Source organism: Perognathus longimembris, unplaced genomic scaffold, assembly GCF_023159225.1.
Source record: "Perognathus longimembris pacificus isolate PPM17 unplaced genomic scaffold, ASM2315922v1 HiC_scaffold_5660, whole genome shotgun sequence".
In the NCBI taxonomy this organism is placed as follows: Eukaryota; Metazoa; Chordata; class Mammalia; order Rodentia; family Heteromyidae; genus Perognathus; species Perognathus longimembris.
Window position 1 is genome coordinate 274,632 of NW_025961112.1, and position 12,549 is coordinate 287,180.

A 12,549-nucleotide genomic window follows, 5' to 3' on the forward strand; every position below is an offset into this window, starting at 1 on the left:
GGCAGGGTATCTCCATGCTGTTGGCTGGTGGGGGGCAGGGGAGGGTGAGAAAAGAAATATAGTTATTTGGGCCATAAATTCCTAGTTTGGAAAAACATGGGTTCCATCTGTTCCTCTTTGTTTGTTTGTTTGTTTTCTTAATCCATCATGAGGCTTGAACTCAGGGTGGGCATTGTCCCTGAGCTCGTTGGCTCAATGCAAGCCATTTTGAGCCACAGCCCTACTTCTGGGTTTTGGATGGTGAACTAGAGATGAGCCTTAACAGATTTTCCTTCCCTGGCTGGCTTCAAACTGCAGTCCTCAGACCTCAACCTCCTGAGTAGCTAGGATGACAGGCTTGAGCTACCAGCACCTGGCTTCATTTATTTGCCATCATTTCCACGTCATATTTGCCATCATTTCCACGTCATTTGACTTGGCCATTCTTTAACAATTGTCCATTCATTCCATGTCAGGCACAGTGTTAACACTGGAAGAGCCATAGAGAACACACGTGGTCTTTTTGAGTTGTTGTTTTGTTTTGTGCCAGTTCTGGGGCTTAAACTCAGGGCCTGGGTGCTGTTCATGAGCTTTTTTCCTCATAGGTAGCACTATACAACTTGACTCACAGTTCTACTTAGGAACTTTTTTTTTTTTTTTTTTTGTAGTTTAGTGAAGATAAAGAGTCAGAAAGAATTTCCTGCTGGGGCTGGCTTTGAACTGTGATCCTCAGAACTAAGCTTGCTGATTAGTTAGGATACAGGCACAAGCCACCAGTATCAGGTAACATAACATGACTATTCTTCCTTTCCTAGATCACCAGTTCGTGTAAGCAGGAGACACGTTTTCCTGCCTCCTGTCACCTTGCATGCACTTTACTTTTCTATCAAATCCCATGTTGCTTAGGAGTTTGAGTCACAGGGCCTTTAGACACACATTCATTTGTGATTCAGGACATTGGATACTAGTGCTTTTGCTACCACTACGAGCTGTGTGCTTGTGAGCAAGTTGCTTACCCACTCTGTTCTTCAGTGTCACCATCTGTAAGATAGGATCGTGGAAATCTTGGTTAAGGAAAAGAAGGAAGAAAGAAAAGAAAGGGAGCTGGCCAAAGATGCTCACTCTGGTCATCTTGATCCTCAGGAAGTTGAGGTCTTAGGAGCTAGGTTCAAAACAAGCCCAGGCAGAAAAATCCCTGAGACTTAATCTCCAATTAACCAGCAAAATCCTGGAAGTAAAACTGTGGCTTATGTGGTAGAGTACTAGCCATGAACAAAAATGATAAATGAGAAGGTAAGGCTCTGAGTTCAAGCCCCAGTACTGATATTTTCCACCCCACCCCCAAGAAAGAAAGAAAAAATGATGTGAAATGCTTAGCACAGTGCCAAGTATCTAACAAATGTTGTTATTAGAGCCCTGGGCTCTGTTGCTCGGAGCACTGGTCACCATTTGTGACTTGAATGATTCGTTATTATGGAGAGTGGAGAAGCTAGTAGATGAATATCTACTTCTGCCTGTTAGATTACACATTCCACGAGAACTGTGTTACTTATTGTTCTCTTCACAGCACCTACTTCAATGACTGGCATATAACGTGATTGCCTAATGAGTTAATGAATGGATGCATTTCTTCCCAGACTCCTCTTGTATTGCAGAGGAAAGAAGAATTGAAGGAATGCCAGCACAACACTTGTCTGAGAGTTCCTGCCCCCCCAACTCCCAAACAAGCCCCAACATCTGTTTGTGCTGGAAGCCACCATAAAAGCATTCTTAAAGCAAGAGGGAGAGAAGAACTATAAAGGGAGAGATCGATAGCCTGCCTGGGATCCTAGATCTATGGCTGCAGCTACTCATGGAGGCAGAGAGAGGATGGGAAGAGAGAGGCATCATCTTGAATGAGAGGCAGGGGAATACTTGGGGAGGCAGGGACAGACAGAGAGGGGCAACTGGATGACCAGATGAGGTAGGAGGAAGAAAGGTGGGAGACAAATGTTGGAACTGGCAGCCAACTCCCCTAGTTGAAAGATAGACAGTTTTAAGAGGCAGAGAGTGAACGCAGGCTTTGGCTTTGGTTGGGTGATTTCTGACCAGGCCTCGTTGAACAGGTACATTTGGGGCTGTGTGGCTGGGAGCTTCTCCACAGCCCCTCAAAAATTGGTACGGAGGACTTACAGCTTTACTATTGCCTTCTGTTTAAGTTGGAAGCCTTACACTCGTCCTTACTGTTTTTGTTTTTTTTGCTCAAGGATGGTGCTATAACCACTTGAGTCACACCTCCACTCTAGCTTTTTGCTGGTTAATTGGAGATAAGAGTCTGACAGCTTTCCCTGCCCCAGACAGCTTTAAACCTCTATCCTCAGTTCTCAGCCTCCAGAGTAGCTAGGTTTAAAGGTGTGAGTCACCAGTACCTGGCTACAAGATTTGACTTAAGATTGGTCTTGTTACTTGGGTTTCCCTTTGGTAAGCCCTGATTTCAGGGGTCCCCAAAGACCACCAAGGAACCGATTCAATTGTAAGTACACGAGAGTCTTTATTGCAAGCTTGAGCCTGGACTCACAGCCTTCACCCATGCAGCGGATCTGGATTGAGAGCCCCGCCCTTTCTAGCAGGGTTTTTATAGGGTTGTCAGGGGCATTTCATGCACCACAGTGTCATACAGCAAATTACATTATGCCACGGGAAAATAATAAAACAATTTTAAAAGCTGGTTGGTGCAACTGGTGGGAACAGGTCTAGAAAAGGTGGTTGGCTGGCTCATGGGGGCTGTCACTTAAGCTGGATGGTCCAGGCCCTCATGACATACGTGCCATCCTGCAGGGCTGTCTAGCCGTTATGTTGCTGCCTGAAGCAGCAGCTAGACCTTGAGGCCTCCTCTGCCACCTGGTGATTGGCTGAAACTGGGGAGTTTACCACAAAAAGTGGGGTTGAGATCTGTGTCCTAGAGTCTAAGTCCTTGGCATTTTCTTAGAATAGCTGCTAGGGAGTAACATTATTAATAGTTGGCTGTGGCTGAGAGGGACTGATTTGAACTGCCTGGGTGTGGGGAAGTAAAACAGTTTTATTCAAGCTCAATTATTTAGGCAGGGCCATTGGTACATTTTGAATAGTGACTCAAAGTATCCTAGCCCCACTGACTTCAGGCTACCTAAATTATTTAGATTGTATTGATAGTTTGTCTCGGCCTTACACTTTCTTTCTTCCTTCCCTTCTTTTCCATCTTTAGCTTCCTTCCTTCCTGCTCTGTCTTGCTCTTGCTCTAGCTCTCTGTTAATGAAATGTGTCAAGGATTTGACTAGGCTGAAAGAAACTGAGGGGGGTGGATTTTGGAGGGAGTAGAGCTGACTCCATCTTGATTAGGGAAACATGGTAGCAAATGTTGGGGGAAGTAGAGCTGACTCCATCTTGATTAGGGAAACATGGTAGCAAATGTTGGGGGGAGTAGAGCTGACTCCATCTTGGTTAGGAAAAATATGGTAACCATTGTTCAAATGAAGTTAAATATTAGGTCAACCCGACTGCAAAATTCTGCTTCTGTAAATGGCTTGCTTGCTGTACCCCTATGTCAACTCCTACATCTGTGCCATGCTTTCACCTTTATAAACCCCAGTTGAGGACTGTTAGGGGTCGCAGTTTCAGCTCCAGAGCCTGTGCTGCATCCCTGGCCCATCAGTTCGCTTTTTCCTTCCCCAGTAAATCCATCTTTGCTTGAGACAGTCTCTGCAAGGTGGACTGTGGAGGGACATGGGTTTGAGTCCCACTTGGGGTACCTCCCCGAGACCCTGAAACAGTGATCACATCTGCCCCCCCACCCCTGGGATAAGCCCTGTCCACAGACCCAGCTATCAGGAGGACTTGAACCCAGAACCTGTAGCTCTGGTGCAAGCAATGAAGTAGCCTGAGAATCAATTAAGGGCAGATGAGGAAACTGAGGCTCAAACGGGGCAGAGTGAGGGTGAGCAAAGAGGCCCAGCCTGTCCTCAGGGACTTCCAGCAGGTGTCCGCAGGCCTCCAGGCAATACCCAGTTTCATTGGATTTACTTGAATTTTTTTGTTTGTTTGTTTTTTCTTTGGCCAGTCCTGGGCCTTGAACTCAGGGCCTGAGCACTGTCCCTGGCTTCCTTTTGCTCAAGGCTAGCACTCTGCCACTTGAGCCACAGTGCCACTTTTGGCCGTTTTCTGTATATGTGGTGCTGGGGAATCGAACCCTGGGCTTCATGTATACGAGGCAAGCTCTCTTGCCACTAGGCTATATCCCCAGCCCCAATTTACTTGAATTTTATCAGAGTGGCAGCCAGTGGTGTTTGTGATGAGCTGCTCTGAAACTGAGCCGGGGCCTCTGCGGTCACCTGAACCAGTGTGTCATGGTCTATCAGGACCTTACTCCCTGAATGGCCTTGGAAAATCTGGTAGCCTGGCATGCTGAGCCGCCTCTGACCTGCAGAGATGGGCTCTGCCACCTGGAATGGGGCCAGACGTGAGGAGGGAGAGTGAGGTGTATTTGAATTCTCATTGGTGGAAATCTGTTCCTGTTCAGACCACAAAATATAACTAATAAGCTAAGCACCTGGCTACTTAGGTAGCTAAGATCTAAGGAACATAGTTCAAAGCCAGTCTGGGCAGGAAAATCGGTGAGACTGTTATTTCCAATGAACGACACTCCCCCCCCCCCCCACCCCAAACAAACACACACAAACAAAAACCAGAAATAGAAGTGTGGCTCGAGTGGTCGAGCCACAGCTGGGCACTGGTGGCTCATGCCTATCATCCTAGTGCTCAGTAAGCTGAGATCTGAGGATGCAGTTCAAAGCCAGCCCAGGCAGGAAAGTCCATGAGACTCATTTTTTGGTTTTTGATCAGTCATGGGAGCTTGAACTCAAGGCCTGGCCACTGTCCCTGAGCTCTTTCTGCTCAAGGCTAGCACTCTACCACTTTGAGCCACAGCGTCACTTCTGTTTTTCTGGTGGTTAATTAGAGAAATGAATCTCATAGACTTTTCTATCTGGGCTGGCTTTGAACTGCCATCCTCAGATCTCAGCCTCCTGAGTATTGAGGATGACAGGCGTGAGCCACTGGTACCTGGCTCCATGAGACTCTTCTCTCCAATTAACTACTAAAAAGTCAGAAGTGGAGTTGTGGCTCAAGTGGTAGAGTGCTAGCCATGAGCACAAAAGCTCAGAGTTCAAGCCCCAGGACCTGCACAAATAAACGAACAAAAAGGCTAAGGAACAGAGCTCTCGGGCCCTGAATTTAAGCCTCCAAACAGACAGACAGACAGACAGACAGACACCACACATGCATAGTAGGAGTTAATGCCTGGGCAGAACTTGTCTCCCAGTAGCTTTAAGCAACAGACATGAACAGGCCTTATAGCTGAGTTCATAGGTGAGTCCAGGTGCAGGCTGTCACCAAGGAGTAATGTCACCTCAAGGTCATCTCAGCAGGCTATGGCATCTTAGGCATCTTTGTAAGGATTATGGATCCTTCCTCTGCCTAGAGCACAGAGCAGGCACGTCTCAGGTAAAGGAAATATTCCTATCGATAACCATTACAAGCCACACTCTGCAAACTGTTATTTAATGACCAGGAGATTTCATTAAGCCAGATCACAGTAATCATTATAATAGCTGAGTACTTCCCACATGCCCTTCCTGGAGCAAAAGCTTTCCTTTCACAAACCTTGCTTGACGGTCTGACAATGAAAGCAGAGCTATTAGCCTGTGGCTATGAGGAAGAAAGGACAGAGGGCTGGGGAAATGTGAGCTTCAGAAACTGTCTTGGCATTCCTGGGATGAATCCAAGGCCTTGCCAAACATCTTTTGGTCACCTGAGATGTGTTTGTGTACTAGCAGCACTAGATGCTGAGGACTGGGTACTTGGATGAGACAGGCTCAGTGGATTTATCGACCATGTGGTAACAAGATTACCGCTGGTGTGGGGTAGGTAGGTAGAAAGGGAGTGCCAATTATACAAAGGAGTCAGGAACCAGCTCCATATCCTGGCTGGCTCATTTTGCCAAATACCTGTCATTGCTCTGGAGTAATGACTGACTACAGGCCAGTCCATTTTCTGATTTGCTTTTGTTTTTGTTGTCTGTGACTGGTACTCCAACTCAGTATTTGATTCTCTCATTCATTGTCTGATGCTACCACCCAAGTCATGCCTCCAACCCTGTCATTGCTTGTGGGGCTTGAACTCAGGGCCTGAGCACTGTCCCTGGCTTCTTCTTGCTCAAGGCTAGCACCCTACCACTTGAGCCACAGCGCCACTTCTGGCCATTTTCTGTATATGTGGTGCTGGGGAATTGAACCCAGGGCCTCATATATACGAGGCAAGCTCTCTTGCCACTAGGCCATATCCCCAGCCCCCCTTTTTTTTTTTTGGCCAGTCCTGGGCCTTGAACTCAGGGCCTGAGCACTGTCCCTGGCTTCTTCCCGCTCAAGACTAGCACTCTGCCACTTGAGCCACATCGCCGCTTCTGGCCGTTTTCTGTATATGTGGTGCTGGGGAATCGAACCTAGGGCCTCGTGTATCCGAGGCAGGCACTCTTGCCACTAGGCTATATCCCCAGCCCATAGTAGTGACTCATTTTTAAATTCATTTATTTATTTATTTGCCAGTCCTGGTGCTTGGGACTCGGGGCCTGAGCACTGTTCCTGGCTTCTTTTTGCTCAAGGCTAGCACTCTACCACTTGAGCCACAGCACCACTTCTGACTTTTTTCTATATATGTGGTGCTGAGGAATTGAACCCAGGACTTCCTGTATACGAGGCAAGCACTCTACCACTAGGCCATGTTCCCAGCCTCCATGACACTCTTACCTCCAGTTCATCACCAAAAGCTGGGCTGAGGTTCAGGTGGAAGAGCTCTAGCATTGAGCAAAAAGCCTCAGGGCCCTTGAGATTAAGCTGCAATACCAACACAAAAAATTATGATTGTGAAAACTATGTGGCAATATGATACAATTGTAAGACAAATAGTAATTAAACTAAGCATTACAAACTTATGTGTGGACCGATTATAAGAAGTTTAGAAAACATGCACTGGAAAACAAAAGAAAATAAAGAAATGATCAACTTCCCACTGTAGTAGTATTAGGATGGCGAAAGTTGAAAGCTTTTTCCACCTTTAAACATTCTGATTGTGGGCTGGGAATGTGGCCGAGTGGTAGAGTGCTCACCTAGCATGCACAAAGCCCTGGGTTTGATTCCTCACCACCACATAAACAGAAAAAGCCAGAAGTGGCGCTGTGGCTCAAGTGGTAGGGTGCTAGCCTTGAGCAAGAAGAAGCCAGGGACAGTGCTCAGGCCCTGAGTTCAAGCCCCCCATAACTGGCAAAAAAAAAAAATATATATATATATATATACATATATATATATATTCTGATTGTCTTTTAGTGTTAAAGGTAATGTAAATTTACATATATATCTGAACAAACTAGGTTTCCTTAACAGGTATATAGTTCCTAACCATAAAATGGAGTTTTTCATTTGAATTTTCTCGATAACTGCAGCAAGACTTCAGGTGGTGCCATAGTGCTTGTTAATGAGGCCCTGCTTGAAATCTTGGATTTCTGCTGCATGCTAATTGGCTTTGCTTTGGGGCATATATTCATGTATCAATGTTTAATTATTAAATGATTTTGACAGTGTTGGTACTTTGAATTGTTGACCAAAAAAAACCCCTACACTTTTTAATGGTTCATTTTTTGTGTAATGCTGTGAAAAAAACACACTTGAATTACGTTTTGTTTCACAGGATCTGCAACTAGAAGATTTAAAACAGCGGGTTTCTACATTAAAATGTCAAAATGAACAGCTCCAGACAGCAGTCACACAGCAAGTATCTCAAATTCAGCAGCACAAAGATCAATATAATCTTCTTAAAATACAGTTAGGTAAGTAGAGCTAGTCATCAGTGCTGCAGTGTCATGTCATTCTGGCTTTAAGAGGTAGACAAGACAAACATTCCTTTTTCCTGTAACTTTAGTCATTGCGACTGAGATGTCAGGAAGAGTTTAAAGCCAAGTGGTTTGGTAATTAAGAGTAGTTAAGCTGGGCACCAGTGGCTCATGCCTTAATCCTGGCTACTCAGGAGGCTGAGTTCTGAGGCTCATGGTCTGAAGTCAGCCTGGGCAGGAAAAGTCCAGTGAAACTCATCTTCCATTAAACACCAAAAAACCAGAAGTGAGAGCTAGCCTTAAGCAACATTAGTAATCCGACTCTCATCTGTATTTTGCTTCCTTGCAATAGATAAGTTGGCAGAAATCTCTTTCCATTCATTTTGTTTTTTTCAAGCAAAGTTTCTGAAACAGGCTGGGGATATGGCCTAGTGGCAAGACTGCTCGCCTCGTATACATGAAGCCCTGGGTTCAATTCCCCAGTACCACATATACAGAAAATGGCCAGAAGGGGCGCTGTGGTTCAAGTGGCAGAGTGCTAGAGTGCTAGCCTTGAGCAAAAAGAAGCCAGGGACAGTGCTCAGGCCCTGAGTTCAAGCCCCAGGACTGGCCAAAAAAAAAAGTTTCTGAAACAAATGCTAGGAAATGAAACATGTTTGTGGTGGTGGTGGTTTGTGTTTTTGCTTTGTTTTGTTGGTTCTTTTTCTGTTGGAGGAGTGAAGGGGAACACAGAATTGGAGTGAGGAAGAATGAACGGTGGCAGTTCACAGTAGATACCATGGAAGATGAACTGTGCAACTTGTAGGCAGGGACAGAGGAGGAAACTGGGGGAAGGCAAAGGAGGGACTGACAGCATTCACAATATAAATGTACACATTGCCCAACTTACAAATGGCAACCTCAATGTACAACATCTTAGTAATAACATTAAAATTTTATTTGATAAAATACCAATGCTGCAAGACCCCACTGGAATTTAAGATTTATTTAATCTGGTATAATGTTTAGGTATTAAAAAATATTTTTTTTGCGGGGGGATTGCCAGTCCTGGGGCTTGAAGTCAGGGCCTGAGCACTGTCCCTGGCTTCTTTTTGCTCAAGGGTAACACTCTACCACTTGATCCACAGCGCCACTTCTGGCTTTTTCTGTTTATGTGGTGCTGAGGAATGGAACCCAGGGCTTCATACATGCTACGCAAGCACTCTACCACTAAGCCACATTCCCAGCCCCTAAAACTGCTGTAGTTTTTAATCATAGGTCACCAAACCATGCAGTTTAGTAAGATTAGGCTTGTTTTCTTCCTACGAACCCTGAAAATACCAATTCAGTATTTGTATCAATATACTTTTATGCAGATACAAAATTTTCATTTTGTATGCTGCTGAATTGGATGATCTAAGAAAGTTGTATATTTGAGTCTTACATCTATACTAATCTAATATTTTAGCCTTCTAGATAAAAAAGGGAAAAACCTAAGTTCCAATCTGGCTTTTCCAATTTTGTTCCTGTTTAATAGGAAAAGACAATCATCACCAAGGTTCTTACAATGATGGAGCTCAGATGAATGGCATTCAGCCAGAAGAAATTAGTAGGTTGCAAGAAGAAATAGAAGAATTAAAAAGTAACCAGGAACTTTTGCAAAGCCAGTTGGCTGAAAAGGACTCTTTGATTGAAAATTTGGTAAGTAGATGTTAAATTTAAATAAAAGATCAAGAATGATTCTTATTATCTTGTTTGATTGTATTGCTAGCTCCCATAAACTACAGGATCATATAGTAAAGTTTTATGATACAAGCTTTGGAATTAGTCTAAGCTTTAGTGCTTCCTAGATAAGTGAACTTTTTTTCCAGTTATAGGGCTTGAACTCAGGGCCTTTGATGCTGCCCCTGAGCTTGTTTTGCTCAAGGCTAGCTCTCTACCACTTTGAGCCACAGCTCCACTTCTGTTTTTTCTGGTGGTCATTTGGAGATAAGAGTCTCACTGACTTTCTGCCAGGGATGGCTTGGAACCTTGGTTCTTAGATCTCAGTCTCCTGAGTAGCTAGGATTAGAGGAATGAGCTACCGGTGCCTGGCTGATAATTGAATTTTTATTTTTGCCATTCCTGGGACTTGAACTCAAGCCTGGGTATTATCTTTTTTTTTTCTAGTCCCGGGCCTTGGACTCAGGGCCTGAGCACTGTCCCCTGGCTTCTTTTTGCTCAAGGCTAGCACACTGCCACTTGAGCCACAGCACCACTTCTGGCCGTTTTCTGTATATGTGGTGCTGGGGAATCGAACCCAGGGCTTTGTGTATACGAGGCAAGCACCTTGCCACTAGGCCATATCCCCAGCCCCCTGGGTGTTATCTTTGACCATCATTGTTTTCTCTGTGTGTGTGCGCACACACATGTGCACATGCCCACACATGCCATCAATGGGCTTACCTTTTTATATGTGAGCTCTAAACTCGGTGCCTTGGGCTGACTAAGAAAGTACTCTATCACGTCAGCCAGGCTCCTTCCCGAATTGTAGCCTTGCCTTTTACTATCAATAAGTTATGAGAATATCATTGTCAAATCTAACAAATGCAAAACATTTGGACAGCATTTTCACCCATATTAGGAAATGAAGCCAGTATGTGTGATTAAACAGGATGACAATTTTGGAAACAGTTTTCAGCTCTTTTTGGTCATTTCTTCATTCCTTACCCTGTGATTTTCTGCAATTTGAAGGCCAAGAGTAAACTCTGTTCATCCAATAAACGACCAGTTAAAAGGCCCTCATAATGCACGTACAGCATTCCCAAAGCAGAAATAAGAGTATATTGGAAAAGATAGTCATATTGTTTTTCCAAATAAAAATCAAGAAGAGAAGCCTAAAAGATCTCCTTGTTGCAATATGAGGAATAAAAAACGAGATGAAATTCACCTCACAAAGCACAAGGTCAATCATAGTTCCCCTGCCTTGTGTTTTAGAACGTAAGTGGAAAGTAAGAAAACTGAAATAGAAAACTATAGATTATTAACAAAATTAAATATAGTGTGCTGATAACACAATCATTTATTTGAAATATGACAGAGATGAACTAAAAAAGTATTTCAGATGACAGACTTTGAAATAGAACAAATCACCATCCTATGATTGATTTTTGTTAACCAAACAGAGAATAATTAGTAAAGAAATATATGGAATCACATTATTGGAGAATTTTTTTTCTGAGGCAGAGGCAAATTATATATCTAGCATGAATATGACCTTTCTGTCTCACTGGAAAAATTCTAAGAAAAATCAATGCCAAGAAAATCTGTAACAAAATTGGTAGGGGAAAAAATTAGATGAAGAAAAAAAAAAGACTAAGCCAAGAATATTGAGTGCAGAAACAGTTTTGTTTATTCATTATTTTTTTTCAGAAGACAAAACAATACCCTTTTTATTTCGTTTAAAACTCTGGTGAAATAGGTTTCCATGACATTCCTTTTTATTTTTTGCCTGTCCTGGGGCTTGAACTCTGGGCCTAGGCACTGTCCCTGAGCTTCATTTGCTCGAGGCTAGCGCTCTACCACTTAAGCCACAGAGCCACTTTGGCTTTTTTTTTTCTGAGTAGTTTGTTGGAGTCTCATGGACTTTGCTGCCCGCTGGCTTCAAATTGAGATCCTCAGATCTCAGCCTCCTGAGTAAGCTAAGATTACAGGCATGAGCTACTGGCGCCCAGCTAATAACCCTTAAAACATTTGTGTAAACCAACCTATGGTGAGTCACACTATACAGACTTCATCAGAGTGTGTACAGACGCCTAGAGTATTTACAAATGCTATTTGTTAGGTAGTAAAGTTTCTGTTGCAATTTTTCCAGCACATATCCACAGTCAAAGAAAGGGGGTGTATTTGGTATTCTTGTATAAAAAATTCTTAACAAATAGAGAAAGGCAATTTTTCCTGAGAGAGGGATTTGTTCGGACATGAGTTTTCTTCAGACAGTTAGGAAGATAGAAATGGGATGCAGTTGTAAAATCCTAAGAAGGTCTAAGTTAACATTTTTCTTCTTTTAAATTATTTTAAGTACCATTAAGTTAAAATGTTTACATTCATTATAAAAAAATGCTGTTAAATCGTATGCAAATGATTTAGCACTGATTGCTGCAACGCAAATTGCACTTTTAAAAAAAATTATTGTGTACATGGAAGAAAAAAAATATCTTGGTTGCTACCCTGTGTACAAATTCTGAGTGAGCTCAGATCCGTCATCCAAGCTGAGCTTGCAGAAGCATCAGTCACAGGTTGGCAGTCTTGAAAACTGACAATTGCGCTTGACAATACACCTCAGAAAGCAATCCTCGCTGCCTTGAGTACCAAACGGCCTCCAATGATCTCCACGAACCGTGAGCTTGGCATGTGGCACAGATATGAAGAACTTCTAGAAAAACCATAATCGATCCAAAGAAGCATATGATTTGGGGCAATACACATTAAACTTAAAAAAAAAAATCTCAATTGTCCTGGTCTCAGTTTCTGCCAGCAGTGCAGGGGCCAATGCCGAGGCAGGCTGGCTGGAGGCGGCCCAGCTGCGAGGAGCGCGGGCCATGCGCTGCTGTCCTTGGCCCTTCCCCAGAAGCAAGCCTCTTGGGAAACACATCGCTTTCAAAACAAAGGCACAGAAATCACGCATGGGAGGAATGTTCAGTCTGTCTGGCTGT